Consider the following 24,155-nt stretch of genomic DNA (forward strand, 5'->3'; position numbering starts at 1 on the left):
TCTCTCTCTCTCTCTCTCTCTCTCTCTCTCTCTCTCTCTCTCTCTCTCTCTCTCTCTCTCTCTCTCCCTCCTCTTTCACTCTAACAAAAAACCTCTTACTCCAAGCAAACGCGACAGGAAAACTGTGGCTCCCGCCACTCCCTGTGTCCAAACGCAGAGTGTAGAGTCTATATTTCTCTCCTTGCCCCATTGTAACAAGGAGCCCCAACCTCCAGGTTAAAGAAACCAAGCGAGGAGCCTGAACTCTCCCCCCCCGCCCCACATACCTGCCCTTCTCCCCTCCCACCGCGTCAAGGGAGGCGGAATGCAGAAACTTCTATCCTTCCCTGGCTGCAGCAGGTGGCGCTCGCCTCCTCTCACCCTACCCCTCCTCGCACGCGGGCGGAGGCCACATGTGAAACAGAAATTTTAATTAAGATTCCCAGGCTCATCACCCAAAATGTCCGAAATGAAAGCCACTCATACCCTGAATGAGGAAAGATAATTAACAGATAGCAACACTTCTACAACACAGATTTTGGAATGATCTGACAAGAACTTTAGAGCAGCTGTTACTACAATGAGCAATTATGAACATGCTTGAAACAAATGAAAAAATACAAATTCTCAGCGAATAAATAGAAAGTCCCACCAAAGAAATCAAAGACTTAAAAAAGACCCACATGGAAACTTTAAAATATTACAGGGTGCCTGGGTGGCTCAGTCGGTTGAACGTCCAACTTCAGCTCAGGTCATGTTTTTTTTCTGCGACCTTCGTAAAGTAACCCTTCAGTGACTATAGCCCTAGCTCTTTCTGGATAGCAGTGCTCAGAACGGATAGCCCAAGGCATCTTAGGACCAGCTGTAGCTGGTGTATTCATTAGCATGGTTTGGGTTCCGGGAGTTAAGGGCTGTTTTTTCCCTTGGGACCACCTTGTTCTGTAAAGAAAGAGGAGATTGGCTATGGTTGGGGGGTGGGAGGTGGCCAAGTCCGGCAGCCCCGGATATTAATCAAGCGGATTGCCATTTGGTTCCTCCGCGTAACTGTGTTTGGGTGGCCGCTGCCTTTGACTTTGTCAGATGTACGCTTAGCGCCCCCAAGCCCCTGGAGCTTGTGCTGGTATCCTGGGGCTTGGCTTCCGGGGGCTCTGGGCATCCTGGAAGGCAAAAGAGACCCACCAGGATTCACAGGTGAGTTTCTCTCCTCAAGTGGGCCTTGGATGTTCCCACCCTTGCACTTATGTTGGGACAGAACCCGTCAGTCCTTGCTGGGTCCCTGGGACAGCTGCAGTCCTATGTGACTCCCATATGACTCTGTTGGGTCAGGAGCAGTTTTGAAGATTTTTGTTTGCTCCATAGGTGGCATGAGCCACACTGCGTTCTGAAGGGTTTGGATAGAGGTGTCAAAATGCCCGGTTGGCTAGGTGTACTTAGCTTCTTGCTCTGAAATGCCAGGTTAAGAGGTCTCATTAGCATCTCATTAGCATGGTTGTGGCAAAATTGCTTTCACGCGATCTCCCGAGATTGAGCAAATGTGGTAGCAGGTTGGAGGGTGAGGGCAGGAGGGCACTGGAACCTTTTTAGAGGTGATACAAGTGGCCTGAATGGGCAAGTGAGTATCTAATGCTCACGTGTATTATTTGAGTGGGATGGAGAGGGGTCCTGAGGGTTATAGACAAATAACAATTAATATTATAAATATCTATATATATAAATTATATAACCTTAAATATAAAACCTAGATTATCATAAATTATATATCCTTATAAAAAAGTAAAAACCATATAAGCAATAAAAAGAAAACTACCCAATCTGAGCTATAGAGAATAAACAGTTAAAAAAAAAACCACAGGGAGTGGTGGGATTTAATACTTGTATTACTGGCGTCTCAGAAGGAAATGAGAAAAAAGTGGGCTGAGAAAGCATTCCAAAAAATAATGGCTGAAAATGTCCCAAATTTGACAAAAGTTACAAGCCAACAGATTCAAGAAGCTGAACAAATTCTCATCAAGATAAGCACAAGGGAGCCACACTGAGATATAGGATAGAAATTTTGCAAAGGAAAGACAAAAAATATCTTAACAATAAATAAAAGGACACTCTTACCTGTAAAGGAAAATAAATAAATAATGCAAATGACAGCAGATTCCTCATCAGAAATTATAAAAGCCAGAGGAAATAGCACAATATTTTTTGAGAGCCAAGAAAAGATCTGTGAACCCACAATTTTATATTCCATGAAAATGTCCTTGGAGAATGGAGGGTAAATCAAGACCTTCTCAAATGAAGAAAAACTAAAACAGGAACAGCTGGGTGGCTCAGTTGGTTAAGGGTTCGACTTTGGCTCAGGTCATGATCTCACAGTTGGGGAGTTTGAGCTTCGCATTGGGCTCTCTGGTGTCAGCACAGAGCTTGCTTCGGATCCCCTGCCCCCCTCTCTCTCTCTGCCCCTCCCCTGCTGGTTCTTGTTCTCTCTCTTTCTCTCTCTCTCTCTCTCTCTCTATATATATATATATATGTATATATATATATGTATATATGTATATATATATACATATATATATATACTTTAAAAAAAGTAAAACTAAAATAGTCATTGCCAGTAGAGCTATTTTGAAAGAATGGTTAGAGGAAATTCTTAACACAGATAGGAAATGATAGAAATGATAAAAGATAGGAAAGGAAATGATAAAAGAAGGAACCTTAACCCCTAACATATCATACACAAACATTACCTCAAGAAAGATAGAAGACCTAAATGTAACAGCTGAAACTATCAACCTCTTAGAAGAAAACATAGGAGCACATCTTTGTGACCTTGGATTTGACAGTGCTTCCTTAAATAGGACACTCTAAGCACAAGATACTTTGGGTCTTAGAAGAAAATCTTAAACATTTGTAGTTCAACAAATACCACGAAGAAAGTGAAAAGATAGTCCACATAATGGGAAATGTTTCTCAAATCACGCATATGATAACAGTCTTGCATTTATAATGAACTCTAACAATTCAGTCATTTGAAAAAAAAAAAAAGTTAAAAATGGGCCAAGTATCTGAGTAGATATTTTTCCCAAGAAGATAAACCAATGACCAATAACCAGAGCTAAAGAGTGTGCACACCATTAGTCACCAGAAAAATGCAAAGCCAAGCCACAATGAGACCTACTCCACACTCACTAGGATGGCTATTATGGAAAAGACCCATGACCACAGCGGGGTGCTGGTGAGGATATGTGGAAATCGGAGCTCTCATGGTTGCCCGTGGGAAGGTAGAAGGGCACTGCCACTTTGGAAAACAGGCAGTTCCTTAAAGATTTAAACCTAGAGTTACCATGTGACCCAGCAGTTTCACACCTGTTCCCAAGAAAATGAAAGCCTAGGACCCACAGAAATTTGTATGTAAATGTTCCCAGCAGCATTGCTTGTAATAGCCAATAAGGGGAAACAACCCAAATGTCCATTAACTGATGAATAGATGAATATGGTATATCTACACAATGGAATATTACTAATATTGCTTGGAAATGTAAAGGAATGAAGTACTGATAAAGGCTACGACTGAGATGAGCCTAGAAAATATGCTAAGTGAAGGAAGCCAGTCAGAAGACATTATGTATCTCAAGATTCCATTTATATGAAATCACCAAAATAGGCAAATCTGCCCAGAGGGAAAGTAGGTTCGTGGTTGCCCAGAACGTGGAAGGTGAGAGCTAAAGAGTTTGGGGTTTCTTTTCGGGGTAATGAAAATGATCTCAAATTGATGACTCTGATAGTTGCACACCTCTGCAAATATATTAAAAACTACCATACACTTGTCATGAGTGAATTGTATGTAGGTGAGCTGTATCAATAAAGCTATTACCAAAACATGAGAGAATCTTAGAACATCAGTAAGGAAGACAGAAAAACAGAGTAAAAATATGAGTCAATAGAATAGATTTTCTTTTTTCTCTTGACTTTTCTAAATTATGTTTGGTTGAAACAAAAATCACTGCATTTTCTGATGTGGTTCTCACTATAGGCAGAGAAAATAGCTAAGACAGTTGTAATGTAAATGGGGGAGGTAAAAGGGATGAAAGAGCAATAAGGATTTGGGGGGAAATAAACTCCCCTTGATTTCTCAGGGTTCCTATTAGAGCCTCAGACTTCAGAGATTCAAAGGAGGATTTTTTTTCACTCCCCACTCCCCAAAGCATATTACATTCCACACATCATTAGGATTAGATCTGCAGTCATTTGTTTTCCTGACAGCAGAACTACCTACTTCCATCCCGTAGCCTTTTCTTCTCTCTCCAAGAGCAAAAATAAATATATGTTCTAGGATGGACACCTAGGTTACAACATTATCTTCCTAGGTAACGGCTCTTGAAATTTCAAAAGGGATGAAACCGAGGACACACACAGACATTTGAACATTTTGAAAGCTGACATGTTGAGCTTTATTCGGACCCTGGAGGTATTTATTCCAAAGGGTTAGAGTAAGACCTTTCCAAGCAGACTCCCTCAAAACAGGAAAAGGAGGCCTCTTTTTCTTATACATAAATGGCCAAGGTTCATAGATAGACTGTCTTTGCTCTCCTTACATCGTTTCAGGGACATAGGAGAAGCATGTGCTTGTTGTTTGCTGTAAGGTAAATAGTGAACCAGATGCGCTTGAACTGCATAGGTTCATTTATAGGTGGACTATTTTTTTTTTCTTGAGTTGACAGTAAAAGCCAATTGGCACTAGTTTACAACCGCCCCACCCAGTGTCCACAGGAACGAGGCGAAGGCACCTAGCACAGAAGTCTCACCTGCCTCTGGCCTCAGAGTATTGGGGAAGGGCTGGCAGGCAGAAGGTGGGGAGAAAGCAAGGGAACACACCCAGAGAGCAAGGACAGCTGGGGAACCCAACACCCATACTCCGAGTCCTCTGCCCCCAGGTTTGAGGCTGTGCAGGGGCAGCTGAGGGCCAGGGACCCTCCTGCCTGGGGGTAGACTCTAGGTGGTGGGTCTCACCAGGGGGAGACCTGGCACCTCCTGGAGGCTAGCATGCCCACATGTGGCCACAGGTGCTGATGGCCGTGGGCTGGTGGCACACCTCTAGGCAGATGGGGCAGCCGGACTGCACTTGCAGGCTGCTGCTGTCACCCGAAGTCCTTCCTGGCAGCAGCTGCTGCTGCGCTGAGGCCACCAGGCTGCTGAACATCCCATCCCTGCACGAGGCTCGTAGCTCCTGTCCTGGCTGCCTAAATATCATTTCTTTTAATCTGTATACATACAGTACTGTAAATATATTTTCTCTTCCATATTTTCTCAATATTTTCTTTAGTATGTTTTGTTTTAGGAATACATGTAACACAAAATCTGTGTTAATTGACTCTTTGTGTTGTCAGTAAGGCTCCCGGTTATCGGTAAGGCTTCCAGTCAGCAGTGGGCTATTAGTAGTTCAGTTTTGGAGGAGTCAAAAGTTTTATGCAGAGTTTTCAACTGCACAGGGGGTTGGCACCCCACAGGAGGTTGCATTGTCCAAAGGTTAACTGTAATACAAAAACCGCTTCTGATCCAAAAATCTCATGTGTATATTCTGGACATATGTGCATATTATTTTGAGAAACTGACAGCATGAGTGGGGGAAGGGCAGAGAGAGAGAGGAGAGAAAATCCCAAGCAGGCTCCAAGCTGCCAGTGCAGAGCCTGATGTGGGGCTTGAGCTCACAAACCGTGAGATCATGACCTGAGCCGAAATCAAGAGGCAGACGCCCAACTGACTGAGCCACCCAGACGCCCCAGTGTCCCACTCTTAAAATCAGCTCAGGTAATGATCTCGTGGTTGATGAGCTTGATTGAGCCCTGCATTGGGCTCTGTGCTCACAGCCTGGAGCCTGCTTGGGATTTTCTCTCTCCCTCTCTCTCTGCTCCTCCCTTGCTCGCACACTCTCTCTCAAAATAAATAAATAAACTCTAAAAAGTATAAGAAAATAAAAACTCTATAAGGAAAATCCACATGGAAGTCTAAAATCTATAGGAAGGACTTCTGACTTCCAGTTTCACATGTAAGGAGCGTGGAAGTCACTACTCCATCCTAACAACAAGTAAAAATCTGAACAGACTAAAAAGTGTACAAGTCTTCTCAGATCCATAAGAAAGGGGAGGACATAGGACAAACTACTGCCCTGAGATCAGAGAGTCAAAGAGGCAAATATAAGGAGTCCCAGCTCACCAGAGGAGCAGGCACTCATGATCAGAATCTACTATGGAGACCAGTGCCAAGTGCCAGCTCAGAAAATCTGAGCTGTAATGGCTAGAGACTCAGTGTAGACAAGTCTGAGAGGAAAAACTCAAAAGGGACCCAGTTAAAGGAGAGCCCTCACAAGATGGTGAGATTTACCTTCAGGAGCTCAACCAGATTCTCACAATTAAATATCTGAGAAAAAAAAATACCACAGGGCATCAGGCATGGGGTGAGGAAAAGGAACCATTTTGAAATATGCCAGAGCACTCTGTTCTTTTTAACAGGGCATATTCTCAGAATAAATTAGCAAGTTACTTTAAGAATATCAACAGACTGACTCTAAAGTTTATAGGGTGAAGCAAAAGACCAGAAATAGTTAACATAGTGTTGAAGAAAAACAATGTTGGAAGACTGATGGTCTGCGACTTGAAGACTTGATAAAAGTACAGAAATAAAGACAGTGCGGTATTGGTGAAAAGAAAGAAATAGATCAATAGGACAGAATCAAAAGGTCCCCAAAAGACCCCCACACATATAGTCTTGGACAAAGGAGCAAAGGCAGTGGTGCAAAGACAGTCTCTTTAGCAAATGGTGCTGAAACAACACATCTGCATACCCCCCACCCCCCAAAATGAACCATATACCCCTCATAAAAATTAACTCAAAATGGATGATAGATCTAAATGTAATGTGCAAAACTTTAAATCCTAGACAATTACAGGGAGGAAACCTATATGACCGTGGATATAGTGATGCCTTTTCAGATAGAACAACAAAGGCTCTGGAGCACCTGGCTCGCTCAGTTGGTTGAATGTCCAATTCTTAATTTCAACTCAGATCATGATCCCTGGGTCATGGGATAGAGCTGTGCACTGGGCTCCGTGCTGAGAGTGGAGCCTGCTTAAAATTCTCTCTCCTCCTCTGCCCCTCTCCCCTACTTGCTCATGATATATTCTCATTCTCTCTCTCTCTCTCTCTCTCAAATAAATAAATAAATAAATAAATAAATAAATAAATAAATAAAAGCAAAGCCGCAATCCATGAAAGAAATAAGGTATGCTGACTTTTATTAAAGTTAGGAAGCTTCCCCTTTGTAAAAGACTATTGAGAGAATGAGAAGACAAGACTGGGAGCAAATATTTGCAAAAGACCTATCTGATAAAGGATTGTTATCCAAAATCTACAAAGAACTCTTAAAACTCAACAATAAGATAGAGCATCCGGTGGCTCAGTCGGTTAAGTGACTTGGCCTCAGGTCATGATCTCACGGTTCATGGGTTCAAGCCTGCGTTGGGATCTGTGTTGACAGCTCAGAAGAAGGAGCCTGCTTCAGATTCTGTGTGTGTGGTGTGTCTCTCTCTCTGCCCCTTGCCTGCTCATGCTCTGTCTCTCTCTGTCTCAAAAATAAATAAAACACACAAAAAAATTTAAAAACCTCAACAAGAAAATAACCAATTAAAAAAATGGACCAAAGACTTTGACTCCTCACCAAAGAAGATAAGCAGACGGCAAATAAACATATGGAAATATATTGCACATCATATGTCACCATGGAAACGCAAGTTAAGATGAGATACAACAACATACCTATTAGACCAGCCAAAACCTGGAACACGAGCAACACCAAATGCTGACAAGAATGTGGAACAATGGGGCCTCTCATATATTGCTGGGGGAGGGGGTTGCAAAATGATATACTTTGGAAGACAGTTGGCAATTTCTTACAAAATTAAACATCCTTTTACCACAGCATACAGTAATTGTACTTATTGGGATTCACCCAAAAAATGTAGAAAACTGTCCACACAAAAGCCCACACATGGAAGTTTATAGAAGCCTTATTCATAATTACCTAGACCTAGAAGCAACTAAGCAACTAAGACGTCTATATGAATGGATACATAAACTGTGGTACACACAGACAATGGAATATTATTCAACACTAGAGAGAAATGCATTATCAAACTATGAAAAGACAGAGAGTAGCCTTAAATGTATGTTACTAAGTGAAAAAAAAAAACAATTTGGAAAAGCTACATACTGTCTGATTCCAACTATACGACCTTCTGGAAAACCAAACCTGTAGAAGTAATAAAAAAGATTATCCTGCCTCCAACTCCTGGCAACTACTAAATAGGCAGAACATAGAGGATTTTTAGGGCTATGAAAATACTCTGTATGATGATATCATGATGGGTATGTGTCATTTTACATATCTCCAAGCCCATAGAATGTACAAGACCAAGAGTGAATTCTAAGGTAGCCTACAGTCTTTGAATGATTATAGTTGGTCAATGTAGTTTTATCCTTGGTAACAAATGTACTACTTTTGTGAATGATACTAATAATGAAGAAGGCTATGCATGTGTGGGTGTGGAAAGTATATGGGAAATCTCTGTGCTTTATATATTTTGTTGTGAACCTAAAATTGCCCTGAAAATCTTAAAGTAATAAAATAATACCTAAGAAAATGAGAACTAAGAAATTAAAAGTAAAACAAACATTTAAAAAAGTGGTAGACTTGATCCTCACACTAATAATCACATTAAACGTAAGTGGTCAAAATATACTAATTAAAAGACAAAGATTAGCAAGTTGAATTTTAAAATGTCTCAACTGTACACTGTCTATAAGGAACTCAATTCTAAAGTGACAATATAGGTAGGTCTAAAATTAAAAGATGGGGAAAGCTATACCATGCAAAAAGCAAAGCAGGTATAGTTATATTCTCAAAGTAGACTTCAGGGCAAAGAAAATGATCAGAGATCAAAAGGAACATTACTAATGATGAAAAGATCAATCCCTTAAGAAGATACAGCAATCTTACATGTGTATGCATGCTCTAAACACCAGCACTACAAAATCTGTGAAGTAAAGACTAATAGAACTGAAAAGAAAAATAGATCCACAAATATGTTTGGAAACTTCAACATCCCTCTCACAACATTTGATTGAACAATTAGGAAATTAACAAGGATATAGCAGAATTCATCATCATAATTCTCAACCAACAGAACCTTACTGGATTTATAAAACATTCTACCCAACAAGAGCAGATTATACATATTTTTTCGAGTGATCATAGAACATTTACCAAATAGGTTATATCCTGGGTCATGAAGTAAATCTCAACAAATTTTTAAAAGATGAAATTATACAGATGGTGTTCTTTAACCATACTTAATTCAAATTAGAAATAGCAGAAAAAAAGACAGCAATTTCCAAACACTTGGAAATTGAATAACACTCTTCTAAAAAATACACAGGTCAAAGAGGGAATCTCAAGAGCAATTTAAAAAATGATATGAATGATAATTGAATGAACTAAATGACCGTGAAAATACAACCTATCAAACTGTGAGACAGCTGAGGAAGTGGTTAGAGGGAGATTTACAGCACTAAATGCTTTCGTATTAAACAACATTTTAAACTGAAAGCGCAAGCTCCCATCTTGAAAAACTGGATCAAAATAAGCAAAAAGCAAGCAGAACAAAGGAAATAATAAAAATGAGGGGAGAAATCCAAGGAGTTGAAAGCAGAAAAATAATAGAAAATAATCAATGAAACCAAAACTGGTTCTTTGAAAAGATCAATAATATTGACAAACTTCTAGTCAGACTGACAAATTTTAAAAATGGAGAAAAGAAATAATCAGCATCAGGAGTGAAACAGTGAATATCACTACGGACCATGCAAAAGGGTAATATACAACTCTACGCACAATAATTCAACATCTTCAGTGAAGTGAACCAATTCCTTGAAAAGTACAAACTATCAAATTCACCTAATCTAAAATAATTTAAGTAGCCCTGTAAGCTTAGAGATACTGAATCTGCAGTTTAAAATCCTGTAAAAGAAATTTCCAGGTCAAATGGCTTAACTGGAGAATTCTACTAAACATCTGAAGAATTCTAAATTCTATAAATCTCTTCCAGGGAACACTTCAGAATTAACCAGCTATTGGATTACACAGCGATAGCACAAAAAAGAAATCTACAGACCAATAGCTTAACTATAGATGAATTATAAAAGAGTTATACACCAAATGGATTTATTCCAGGGATGCAATGGTATTTCCCTATTTGAAAATAAATCAATGTAATCCACCATTGCACTGGTTTCTTATTGCTGTTATAAATGAACACAAACTAGTAGCTTAAAAACACAACTTTATTATCATACAATGCTGGAGATCAGAAGTCCAAGATGGGTTTCATTGGCCTAAAATCAAGGTAATAAAAAAGTTTTTTTAAGTTAATCAAAGTAGGGCTATGTTCCTTCCTGGAGATTTTAGAAAATAATCCGTGTTTTCACATTTCCTAACTTCTAGGGACTTTTTGCATTCCTTGGCTCATGGCCCCCTTCCATCTTCAAAGTCAGCAATGGCCGTAGAGTCTTTGTTATATGCTGACACTGACTCTTCTGCCTCCCTCTTTAACATTTAGGGATGCTTGTGATTGCACTGGAACCACCCAGATAATCCAGGATAATTTCCTGTCTCAAGGTCAGTTAATTAGCAACCTTATTTCCAGCTGCAAACTTGACTCTCTTTCCCAAGTAACCTAATGTAATCACAAATTCCAAGGAATAGGACATGGCCATCTTCAGGGGCCTTTATTCTGCTTACAACAATTAGCGCTTTGGTTGCCTGCTACTCGGCCCTGTCTTAAGCCCTTTCCCTTTTCCTAGCTATTGCTTGGGCACATTGCTGTGCTAATCCTCCAGCTTTCTTACCTTGTCCCTATGTCAGAGTCTTGGCCTCACTGCTCCTTGCCCTGGAACACAGACCAATTGCCCCACAGCTTGCTCTTTTGTACCTTTTAGGTTGCAGTCAAATAGCCCTTCTTCCGGTAGGCTGACCTGACACAGAATGGCTCCTTCCCCTCTGCTACTTCATTGACTGCATGAGTTGTTTTTTTTTCTTTTTTCCCAAGGCACATTGTTTATTTTGTTTCACTGTCTCTCTATCCTCCCTCCTCATGTCAGCTCCGTAGGGACCAGGACCAGAACCAGAAGTTTGGCATTCTGAGTCCTTGAATGGTGTGGGATGTGGAGGAGGCTCTTAATGTATATTTGGTGAATTAATGAACAAGTAAATGACAATCATCTGCAAATAATGAGAACAAATTGTTGTTCTTGATGATATTTTTTGCCTCCTTTCTGTTTCATATCCTGATGTATTACCCAGAACTTCCAGAACACTGGGAAGTGCTAATGGTGATAACAGACATCCTTGTTTTGTTTGGTTTAAATAAGAGAGTCTCTAGAACTTTATCATCAAATGTAATTTTATCTTTTGATTTAGAAAAATATAAGTTAAAGTACAAGAGTACTTTGTTTTTTAAGGCCATTTTTAAATATTTATTTATTTTGAAAGAGCACACAAGCAGGGGAGGGGCAGAGAGAGAGGGACGGAGAGAATCCCAAGCAGGCTCCATACTCTGTGCCATACTCAGGAGCACAGGACTTGATCTTATGACCTGAGCCCAAATCAGGAGTGAGACGCTTAACTACTGAGCCACCCACGTGCCCCAGACAAGAATACTTTCAAAAGAACACATTAAACATATTTTACAACAAGTTTTATTAGTAGTGTTTTAGCAAACATTTACTGATGGAATATGCATAGATATTTTGTTAAACCTTAGTTGCATTTTGAGACAATCCCAACTTGATTGAAGTGATTGTCCTTTTAATCTAATGTTGAGTTGTCTCTGTTAATGTTGTGTGTAGGAGTGTTGAGTCTGCAATCATGAGAAAGACTGAGACTTTGCTCTCTTTCAGTTCTGTTTCAAGTCCTCTTCCTTTCCCTAAAGCCTCCCATGACACAGCCTCCGCTGGAAGGTAGCACACTCAGGGGTGAAATGGAGTCGGGGGCTGAGCTGAGTCAAAATGGAAGTGCTGAAGAGGAAATACTAACCTGTTTCGTTACTCTTTTTGCGGTTTTCTGTGTTTCTTGGCTAGAGTTGAATCAAGTCATGCGTTGGTTACGAGGATCCGATTGACCTTTTTCTGCAGGGGATCCTCTGCCGGCTCTCCAGCTGCAGGGATCCTTGGTCTGGGCTGGCACACGGCCAGGTGCAGCTGCTCGCTCTGCAGGCTCCTGCCGCCCAGAAACAAATGATAAGAGGAAGGGCGAGGTCATTTGTTAATGCTGGCAAAGTTAACAGTGAGGAAGGCATTGTACTTGTTTCTTTATTTTTGAGGATGGGAGGGGCAGCAGGGGGAGGCGGACAGAGGATCTGAAGCAGGCTCTGCACTGACAACAGAGAGGCTGATGTGGGGCTTGAACTCACAAACCGTGAGATCATGACCTGAGGGGAAGTCGGAAGTTGGACACTTGACCAACTGAGCCACCCGGGGAGCCCTGAGGAAGGCATTTTAGAGATGACAAGACTGAGGCACAGACAGGGTACTTGCTAAAGATCCCTTGACTGATACATGGCCGCCTGGGGTTTGAAGCTGTGACTGATTTGAAGCCTGTGCTCTTTCCTTAGTGCCTGTACCTCCTTTCACTGCCGGCACCCTTACTTTGGCCATTCAGATGCCATAGTTAGGAACAATGTCCCTCTCCTGTCCTCCCACAGGACATGCAGTGTGATGTTGCCTTTTATCCTAAAAGTGGCAAAGTGGCAAAGGCCTAAGGACAGAAGGCTTTTCTGAGGACAGAAAGCGAGGAGTTATCCCAGCCTAGGAGGCAGGAGCTGAAGCGGGGCAGGCCCTACACACAGGCTTATGGGGAGGTGCCAGTTTCTGACCCAGCCCTGTCCGCCTCCAGACCTGTCCCGTGCTCACCCCGCGTGCTGAGCCTGAACCCGGAGCTGGGGAGGAGGGGGGCCAGTCCACCTGAAGAAACTCTTCCCTTCCTGGGCCTGTCCCCACTCAATAGAGCGCCTGCCTGGAAGGAGGCGGGCATTGGCACCGCCCACGCCACCCAGACGGCTCAGGGAGCGGGCTTGCTAGGTCCCCTCGAGTTCCTAAAAGTCTGGAAGCGAGATGGCAAAAGCCGGCCCCCCCTGGGAGTTGGTCTGAGAGAGCTGTTCCCAGCCACACTAGAGGGGACCTAGGGAGGAGCAAGGGCAAAGCTGACAGGAAGATCCCCCTCCCCCACCACTCGCCTCTCCTAAACACAGTCTGGGAAGGAGGAGAAGAAAACCGAGAACTCAGCTCAAGATTAGATATCAGAATGAAACAAATGAAGGTGGTTAAAAAGTTGTGACACTGGGCCAAGGCATTCTTAAGGGAACTGATCCCAATGAAGGAGACCCCAAAAAGATGGCCGGGAAACAGTTATAGGAACAAGGAAAACCATTTCGGGTTTAGGCTTCACAATAACTGGGTTCCACACTGTTGGTTGACTGATACCCCACCCCCACCCCAAGTGGAGGAAATGGAAATCCTAGACTCAGTAGGCATTTGGGGAAACAGACACTCAACCACTTACCTTCACATGCACTTGAGTGTGCTTTGAAACCTTTAGCTCCGGCCAACAGCATTCCAGACAGGCCTTCAAACATGGCTTGGTCATCTGCTTGGCAGCTCCTCTGGTCTTTGTAGCCAGACCAGTGCCTCCTAACGGGCTGGGACTCTTCCCTTCATGGTGAGCCTTTGCCGAATACATTTGATTCTTTTTACCACCAGTGAGTAAAGTGCCTGCTGACATAGAAATGAGGAGATAGGGGAAGAGGGGGAAATAAGTGAAGGCAAGGTCATATCCACACATATGATTCCTAGCAAGGGTCCTGTGCAGCAGCTGGAGGAAGGAAGATTGCAGACAAAGCTGCCGGCTTCCCAGCAGCCAGGATAGAGGAGACGTGGCTGTTCCCGAAGCCTCACAGAGCGGGCACACACCAGATTTTCCAGGTGGAGAGAGACTGGAGGGAGGTAGTGGTGCAAACCTGGTTATAAGGGCAAAAGGCGACATGGTGAGCATGTCCTGGGGGTGGTAGTTACATGGCTTTCCCAACACCCTTTTTATCCTAAAGGATTACGCTAAACAACTCAGCACATTCTCCTCCCCCACATCAGTGACTGCTGGGCAGGGGCACGTGTCCCAAGTCAGGTGACGAACTATGAGAGACAGGCTGGAGAAGTGAGGTTCTATGAAAGGTTTTTTTCTTGCCCCTAAAGTGAGATGGACTTTTTCCCGCTGAACGTGGTCTCCAGACACGGTGCCTATAATTGCAGCAGCCATCTGGTCCCAGCTGGCAGATAAGGCTTCCAAGGAGAGAAGGAGTGGGGGGCTAGACAACCAAGATAGAACTTCTCTCTGAACCTCTCTTTTGTGATGATAAATGCCCTTGTTTTTAAGGCCCTTAAAAAGGGCCTCAAAAGTGGGGTTGACCTTACTTGGAGCTGGGAGCATGGAATCTCCCAATTAACAAGCCTGGTGTCTCTCTCCATCTCTCAGATCTGATTTAATTACTCTTGCTGTATTTGTAATTGTCAGCATAAGTATCTTGCATACATTTCATTAAATGTACTCCTGTTTCATTGTTGTGATTGTAAATGTTTATCATTTCTAGTGCTTTTTGTTCCTTTCTTTGTGGGGTTGAATGTCCATCAATTACGATTTCCTTCAGTATAAAAGACTTCCTGTCGCAATTCTTACAGTTCAGGCTGTGAGCAACAGCTTCATTTATGTGAAAATGTCTTTATTTCATTTTCAATTTCTTGTTTGCTTGGTTATTAAGTGTGCAGCAGTTCAGTAGTTCTTAGTATATTCACAAAGGTGTGATCTATATCTACTAATTCCAGAACATTTTTATAATCTCAGAAATAAACCTGTATCCATTTCTAGTCCTTATTCCCTCTTCCCCAAGTCCTGCCAACAACGAATTATTTTCTATTTGTTTTTTTTAATGTTTATTTGTTTTTGAGACAGAGACAGAGGCTGAGTGGGGGAGGGGCAGAGAGAGGGAGACAGAATCCAAAGGCAGGCTCCAGGTTCAGAGCTGTCAGCATAGAGCCCTTTGTGGGACTTGAACTCATGAACTGTGAGATCATGACCTGAGCTGAAGTCGGAGGCTTACCTGACTGAGCCACTAGGTGCCCCTAATAGTTTTGTTTTTGATAGCTCATTTCTTTTTAGCACTGACTAATATTCCATTGTCTGGGTGTACCACGGTTTATGTATCCACTCACCTACGGAAGGACATTTTAGTTGCTTCCAAGTTTAGGCAATTATGAATAAAGCTGCTGTAAACATCCCTGTGCAGGCTTTGTGTGGACATGTTTCCATTTCTTTCAGGCCAATGCTGAGGAATGTGAATAATGGATCACATGGCGAGAGTCTGTTTTTCTTGGGACACCTGGCTGGCTCAGTCGGTGGAGCATGACTTCGGCTCAGGTCATGATCTCGCAGTCCATGAGTTTGAGCCCCACATCAGAGCCTGCTTCGGATTCTGTGTCTCCCTCTCCTTTCTACCCCTCCCCGAGGTCCTGCTCTGTCTCTCTCTCTCAAAAATAAATAAACATTAAAAATTTTTAATAAAGTTTATTTTGCTTTGTAAAAAAAAAAAAAAAAATCCCCCCAAACCGACTTCCAAAGTGGCTTTACCATTTTGTATTCCCACCAGCAGTGTAAGAGTCCCTGTTGCTCCACATTCTCCCCGGCATCTGGTGCCTTTTTTGTTGTTGTTGTTGTTATTTTTTTCTTGTGGTAAAACCCATAAAATAAAATTTGCCATCTTAACTATTTTTTATTATTTATTTAAAAAGTTTATTTATTGAGAGAGAGAGAGCAGGGGAGGGACACAGAGAGAGGGAGGGGTTGGGGGAGAGGGAGGGAGGGAGGGAGGGAGGGAGAGAGGGAATCCCCAGCAGGCTCCACATTGTCAGCACAGAGTCCGATGTGGGGCTTGAACTCACAAACTGTGCGGTCATGACCTGAGGTGAAACCAAGAGTCGGACGTTTAACCGACTGGGCCACCCAGGGGCCCCGCATCTTAACTATTTTGACGGTACAGTGTGGTCACGTTAAACACATTGATACTGCAGGGAAAGGAGCCGCTGAGCAGCAGGTTCCCTCCTGTCACCTGCTACAGCCCCTGGTAAACACCATTCTGCCTTTAATTTCTTTTCTTTTTTAATTTTTTTTAATGTTTTATTTATTTTTGATACCGGAGAGACAGATCATGAGAGGGGGAGGGGCAGAGAGAGAAGGAGACACAGAACCGGAAGCAGGCTCCAGGCTCTGAACTAGCCGTCAGCACAGAGCCTGACGCGGGGCTCGAACCCACGAACGTGAGATCAGACCTGAGCCGAAGTCGGAGGCTTAACCGACTGAGCCACCCAGGCGCCCCTTTTCTACCTTTAATTTCAATGAATTTGGCTACCTCAGATACCTCATGTAAGCGGAAACATACAGTATTTGTATTCTGTGACTGGCGTATTTCACGAAGCACGATGTCCTTATGTTCATTCATGTAGCATGTAACAGGATTTCCTTTCTTTTTAAGGCTGAATAATCCCTTGTGTACATATATACATATATACACTATTTTTTGTGCATTCGTTCATCAACAGACATTTGGGTTGTTTTTATCTCTTGGCTGTTGCAAAAAATGCTGTGATGAACTTGGGTGTGCAAATATCTCTCTGAGACCGTATTTTCATTTCTTTTGGATATATACCCGTAAATGGGATTGTTGGATCATGTGGTAGTCCTAGCTTTAATTTTTTTTGATGAACCTCCATACTGTTTTCAATAGTGGCTACATAATTTTACTATTGTGTACAAGTTCAACTTCTCCACATCTCTGAAAGCATTTGTTATTTTCTGGGTCTTTTATATTGCCCATCCTAATGGGTGTGAAGCGATCTCTAATTGTGGTTCTGATGATTAGTGATGTTGAGTATCTTTTCATATACTTGGCCATTTGTGTGCCATCTCTGGAAAGATTTTCAAGTTTTGTGGCCAGTTTTTAATCAGGTTATTTAATTTTTTGTTGAATTGTAGGATTTCTTTATATATTCTGGGTATAAAGCCCTTGTTAGATACATGATTTGCAAATATTTTCTTCCATTCTACAGGTTGTCTTTCACATTGTTGGTTGTGGCCTTTGCTGCACGAGTTTCTAAGTCTGATTGAGGGACTCCCATTTGTCTGTTTTCTTTTGTTGCCTTTGGTGTCCTGTCACGGAAACCATTGCCAAGTCCAACGTTAGGAAGCTTTTCCTGTATTTTCTTGTAGGGGCTTTATAGTTTTCTTTAAGCTCCAGTTGTAGTTAACACACAGTGTAATAGTAACTTCAGGTGTATAAAATAGTGACTCAACACTTCCATACATCACCTGGTGCTCATCAGAACAAGCGCTCTCTTCAATCCTCGTCACCTATTTAAACCCATCCCCCCACACTCCTTCCATGTGGTAACCACCAGTTTGTTCTCTATAACTAAGGGCCTGTTTCTTGGTTTGGCTCTTTCTCTTTTTCTTTCTTTCCTTTGCTCATTTTTGTTTGTTACTGAAATGCCACATATGAGTGAAATAATATAATATTTGTCTTTCTGTAACTGAGTTATTTCACTTGGCATTATACTCTCTAGCTCTGTCCATGTTGTCGCAAATGGCAACGATGTCCTTCTTTTTTATGGCTGAATAATGTTTCATTGTGTCTACATACCACGGACCTTCTTTATCTACTCATCTTTTCATGTGTTACTGGTGACCTGGATGTCCTCTTGAGGGAGCTTTAGGTCTTTAACCCATTTTGAGTTAATTTTTGCATATGGTGTAAGACAGGGTCAAACTTCATTCTTTGCATGAAGATATTCAGTTTTTCCAAAATCAGTTGTTGAAAATATTTTCTTTCCCAGTGAACGGTCTTGGAACACTTGTGGAAGATCATTTGATTATATATGCAAGGGATGATTTCTGAGCTCCGTATTTTATCTCATTGGCCTTTTTACCTATCTTTATGCAAGTACCACACTGTTTTGATTACTATAGGTTTGTAATATGTTTTGAAGCTGGAAGTAGGAGTCCTCCAACTTTGCTTTTTGTTTTGTTTTTGTTTTCAAAATTGTGTTGGCTCTTCAGGGTGCATGAGATTCCAAATGGATTTTAGGATTCATTTTTCTATCTCTGCAAGAAATGTCAGGGGATTTTGATAGGTATTACCTTGAACCTGTAGATTGCTCTGAGTGTATAAACATCTTAACAATATTAAGTATTCCAAATCATGAACTTAGCATTTCTTTCTATTTTTGTCTAATTTCTTTCAGCAATGTTTTGTAATTTTCAATATATAATAAGTCTTTCATGTCCTTGGTTAGTTTTGTTCCTATGTATTTTTTTCTCTTTGATGCTATTATTATAAATGGAATTGCTTTCTTAATTCTTTTTCAGATTGCTCATCGTTAGTATATAAAAATACTGTTTGTTGATTTTATATTCAGCAACTTTGCTGAATTTATTATTTCTAACATTTTATGTGTGTGGATGTGTGAAATCTTTGGGAGTTTCTATGTATAAAATCATGTCATTTGCAAACAGAAATTTTTACTTCTTCTTTTCCTATTATTTCTTTTACTTACCTAATTGTTCTGGCCAGGACTTCCAATATTATTTTGAACAATAGTGGCAAAAGCAGGCTCCTTGCCTTATATCTGATGTGAGAGGAAAAACTTTTCACTCTTTAGTATGATGATAGCTATGAGCTTTTAATATATGACTTTATTTATTTTTATTATTATTTTTTTAACATTTGCTTATTTTTGAGAGAGAGAGACAGACTACAAGTGGGGGAAGGGCAGATAGAGGGAGACTTAGAATCTGAAGCAGGCTTCCGTCTCTAAGCTGTTAGCATGGGGCTCCAACCAAAAAGCCGTGAAATCATGACCTGAGCTGAAGTTGGATGCTTAATGACTGAGCCACCCAGGTACCCCTTCATATATGGGCTTTATTATGTTGAAGTAGTTGCTTACTATTTTCAGCTAGTTAATTCTTTTTTAATCACTAAAGTGTGTTGAATCTTGTCATATGCTTTCCTGCATCAGTTGAGATGATTCTTTGGGTTTTTTCCTTCTTCTCTTAGTGAGGTGTATTACATTGATTTTCTTTTGTGGAACCATCCGTGCATTTCAGGAATAAATCTCATGTGGTCATGGTGTATAATCCTTTTAACATTCTACTGAATTACTTTGCTTGTATTTTGTTAAGGATTTTTGCTTCGATATTTATTAGGGATATTGGTCTATAGTTTTCTTGCTGTGCCTTCATCTGGCAGTGGTATTGGGCTAATGTTGGTCTCCTGAAAAGTGCTTAGATGTGTACCTTACTCTTAAATTTTTGGAAAGATTTTCAGGACAATTGGTGTTAAGTCTTCTTTAAACATTTGGTAGAATTCTCCAGTAAAGCCATCTGGTCCTGGGCTTTTCTTTGGGAGGTTTTTGATAACTGATTCAATCTTTTTACTCATTACTGGTTTGTTCATATTTTTTATTACCTCATGATTCAGTCTTGGCAGATTAATGTTTCTAGGATTTTTATCCATTTCTTATAGGTTATTCAATTTGTTGGTGTACAACTGTTTATAGTATTTTTATAATGCCTCTTATTTCTGTGGTATTTGTTATAAATTCTTCTCTTTTATTTATGATTTTAGTTATTTGAGCCTTTTTAAAAAATTAAGACAAGGGTCTGGCAATTATGTTGCTCTTTTAAAAATCTCTTAGTTTCAAGGGACGCCTGGCTGGCTCAGTTGGTTAAGCATCCAACTTCTGACAGCTCAGAGCCTGGAGCCTGCTTCAAATTCTGTGTCTCACCTCTCTCTGCCCCTCCCCCACTCACACTCTGTTTCTCTCTCAAAAATAAATAACATTAAAAAATATTTTAATCTCTTAGTTTCAGGGCACCTGGGTGGCTGTCAGGCAAGTGTCTGACTTCAGCTCAGGTCATGATCTCATGGTTTGGGAGTTTGAACCCCACCTCGGGCTCTGTGCGACACTGCAGGGCCTCCTTGGGAGTGTCTCTCTCTCTCTCTCTCTCTCTCTCTCTGCCCCTCCCACATCTCTCTAAAAATAAATAAAATAAAAAATAAAAATTCCAGTATAATTAACATACAGTGTTATATTAATTTCAGGTGTACAATATACGGATTTAACAGTTCTATACATAACTCAGTGCTCATCACAAGTATATTCTGCTTCACACATTCCCATCTCCCCCGCTTCCCCCCATCACCACCTCCCCTCTGACAACCACCAGTTTGTTCTGTATATTTAAGTGTTTGTTTTCAGGGCACCTGGGAGGCTCAGTCGATTAAGTGTCCGATTTCAGCTCAGGTCATGGTTTTGCAGTTCTATGAGTTCAAGCCCTGCAGTGGGCTCTGTGCTGACAGCTCAGAGTCTGTGCCTCCTTCTCTCTCTGTCCCTTCCTGACTCATACTCTGTCTCTCCCTCTCTCAAAAACAAATAAACATTTAAATATTTTTTAAAAGAGTTTTTCTTTTTTTATGGTTCATTTGTTCTATTTCTTAAATTTCACATATGAATGAAATCATATGGTTTTTGTCTCTCTCTGGGTTATTTCACTTAGCATTATACCCTCTAGATCCATCCATGTTGTGGCAAATGGCAAGATTTCATTCTTATGCTGAGTAATGTTCCATGTACATACATATATATGTGTATATGTATGCATGTTTGTATGCATCTACACCACATCTTTATCCATTCATCTATCAATAGATACTTGGGCTGCTTCCATGTCTTGGTTATTGTAAATACTACTGTAGTAAACATAGGGGTGCCTAGATCTTTTCAAGTTAGTGTTCTCATACTGTTTGGGTAAATAGTAGTGGAATTACTGGATCATAGAGTAATTCTATTTTTAATTTTGAAGGAACTGTCATACTGTTTCCCACAGTGGCTACCTTAGTTTGCATTACTGCAAACAGTGTAAGAGGGTTCCTTTTTCTCTACATCCTCGCCAACTTTTGTTGTTTCTTGCGTTTATTTTTAGCCTTTTTGGCAGGTGTGAGGTAATATCTCATTGTGGTTTTGATGTACATTTCTCTGATGATGAGTGATGTTGAGCAACTTTTTACGTCTGTTAGCCATCTATATGAACTTCTTTGGAGAAATGTCTGTTCGTGTCTTCTGCCCATTTTTAAACTGTTTTTTTTTCAGTTTTGAGTTTTCTTTATATATTTTGCATACTAACCCCTTATCAGATATATCATTTGCAAATATTTTCTCCCATTCAATAGGTTGTCTTTGGTTTTGCTGCTGCTTTTTCTTAAAAAATCTTTTCATTTTGATGTAATCCCCATAGTTTATTTTTGGTCTTGTTTCTCTTGCCTCACGAGACATATCTAGAAAAATGTTGCTCCTTGTTCTGAACAATAGTACTTCATGGAGCCACACTTTCAGTTTCGTGGAGGAAACCTTTATTAATTATAAGGGAAAGGGAATATAAGGAATTAAACTATCATGGTTAACATAAAGAGGGAACAAGTATAGAGAACAAAGAAGTCTTAATATAGCAAACTGGGCACTCACAATATCCAGCCTCCTGCCTGGGGAAGCCCTGTGTGAGCAGCAGGTGTGAGTCCCAGGTGAGGGTCCTGGGCAGAGCGTCCTCCCCTCAGGTGGGACTCCCAACTCACTATTCCCACCAGGGCAATATATATACCACCCGTGTATGATCTATGATTAGTCATTAAGTTTGTCTAAGTGCAGCCCTAAGCAAGCTGTTTTTTCTCTGTTTCTCGTATGGTATCTCACAATCAGGAGCCTGGGCATCTGCATATTTCTCTTCCCTCCCCGATCGAGTCCTTGGGCCAGACTGGTCTGGCTCAAGGTGGTGAGGCAGAATAATTCCTCATAGTGTCAAGACAAAAGGGCCCGTTCTGATCTTGAGGCCAGAAATGGAGTACAAGTCAGGTAAACTCATGTATGTGCGGTTCTGGGCAGGAATGCATGACAAGTTACACAACTTCTATGCAGAACGCTATTGCCAATGTCAGAGAAATTTCTGCCTATGTTCTATTCTAGGATTTGTGTGGTTTGCCAATGTTCTTTCTAGGATTTTTATGGTTTGGGGTCTCACAATTAGGTCTTTAATAAATTTTGATTAATTTTTATATATGGTATAAGGTCCAGTTTCATTCTTTTGCATGTAGCTGTCCAGTTGCCCAGCACCATTTGTTGAAGAGACTGTCTTTTTTTTTCCATGGTATATTCTTGCCTCCTTTGTCATAGATTCATTGACCGCATAGTCATGGGTTTATTGCTGGGCGGTCTGTTCTGTTCCATTAATCTATGTGTCTATTTTTGTGCCAGTACCATTCTGTTTTGATCACTAAAGGTTTGTAATATGTCGTGAAATCATTGATTGTGATTCCTCCAGTTTCATTCTTTCTCAAAATTGCTTTGGCTATTTGGAGTTTCTTATGGCTCCAACATAAATTTTAGGATTATTTGTTCTAGTTCTGTGAAAAAATGCTGTTGGTATTTTGATAGAGATTGCATTAAATCTATAGATTGCTTTGGGTAGTATGGGCATTTTAACAATATTTATTCTCCTGACCCATGAGCATGGAATATCTTTCCATTTCTTTGTGTCATCTTTAATTTCTTTCATCAATGTCTTAAAGTTTTCAGAATACAGATTTTTTGCCCCCTTGATGAAGTTTATTCCTAGGTATTTTATATTTTTTAGTGCAGTTGTAAATTAGATTGTTTTCTTAATTTCTCTTTCTGCTACTTTATTATTAATGTATAGAAATGCAACATATTTCTGTATATTTTGTATCCTGTGACTTTACTGAATTCACTTATCAGTTCTAGTAGTTTTTTGATAGAGTCTTTAGGATTTTCTGTATATAGTGTCATGTTATCTGCAAATAGTGAATGTTTTATGTCTTCCTTACCAATTTGAGTGTCTTTTATTTCTTTATGTGGTCTGATTGCTGTAGCTAGGATTTCCAGTAGTGTTGTGAATAAGAGTGGTGATAGTGGACATCCTTATCTTGTTCTTGATCTTAGGGGGAAAGCTCTCCATTTTTCACCATTGAGGAGGATATTAGCTATTCATATATGGCCTTTATTTTGTGGAGGAATGTTCCCTCTAAATCTACTTTCTTGGGAGTTTTTTATCATGAATAGATGTTGTACTTTGTCATATGCTTTTTCAGCATCTATTGAAATGATCATATGGTTTTTAGCCTTTCTTTTGTTGATGTGATGTATCACATTGATCTGTAAATATTGAGCCACACTTGCATCCTGAGGATAAATCCAACTTGATCATGGTGAATAATTTTCTTTAATGTAGTTTTGGATTCAGTTTGGTAGTATTTTGTTGAGGATCATCATAGATATTGGCTTGTAGTGTTCTTGTTTTTGTAGTGTTTTATCTGGTCTTGGTGTCAGGGTAATGCTGGCCCCACAGAATGAATTTTGAAATCTTTCTTGCCTCTTCTGTTTTTTGTGATAGTTGGAAAAGAATAGTTATTTAACTCTTCCTTAAATATTTGGATGTAATTCACCTGTGAAGGCATCTGATCCTAGACTTCTGTTTGTTGGGCCTTTTTTGATTACTGATTCAATTTCATTGCTGGTAATCTGTTCAAATGTTTTCCTGATTCAGTTTTGGGAGGTTATATGTTTCTAAGAATTTATCCATTTATTCTAGGTTATCCAATTTATTTTCATATAGTTTTTCATAATACTTTATAATCATTTGTATTTCTGTGGTGTTAGTTGTTCTTATTTCTGATTTTATGTGAGTTCTCTCTCTTTTGGTGGGAGGGATGAGCCTGGCTAATGGTTGATCAATTTTGTTGGTCTTTTCAAAAAACCGCCTCCTGATTTCATTGATCTGTTCTATTTTTTTTTCATTTCTATTTCATTTATTTCTTCTCTAATCTTTATTATTTCTTTCCTTCCAGTGGGCTTGGGGTTTGTTCCTCCTTTTCTAGCTCCTTAAGGTGTAAGGTTAGGTTATTTGAGATTTT

General features: G+C 40.4%; 1 long non-coding RNA gene across 1 annotated transcript in view; it reads left to right on the forward strand.

The window, feature by feature from the left end:
• The first annotated feature begins 1,033 nt into the window (after positions 1-1,033).
• The window catches only part of LOC115277718, a 42,487-nt gene continuing 19,365 nt past the window's right edge, over positions 1,034-24,155 (forward strand). Inside the window, exon 1 of the long non-coding RNA XR_003902491.1 lies at positions 1,034-1,170. This is a non-coding gene — a long non-coding RNA (uncharacterized LOC115277718). The remainder of the gene's footprint in view (positions 1,171-24,155) is intronic.

Source organism: Suricata suricatta, chromosome 14, assembly GCF_006229205.1.
Source record: "Suricata suricatta isolate VVHF042 chromosome 14, meerkat_22Aug2017_6uvM2_HiC, whole genome shotgun sequence".
Classification (NCBI taxonomy): Eukaryota; Metazoa; Chordata; class Mammalia; order Carnivora; family Herpestidae; genus Suricata; species Suricata suricatta.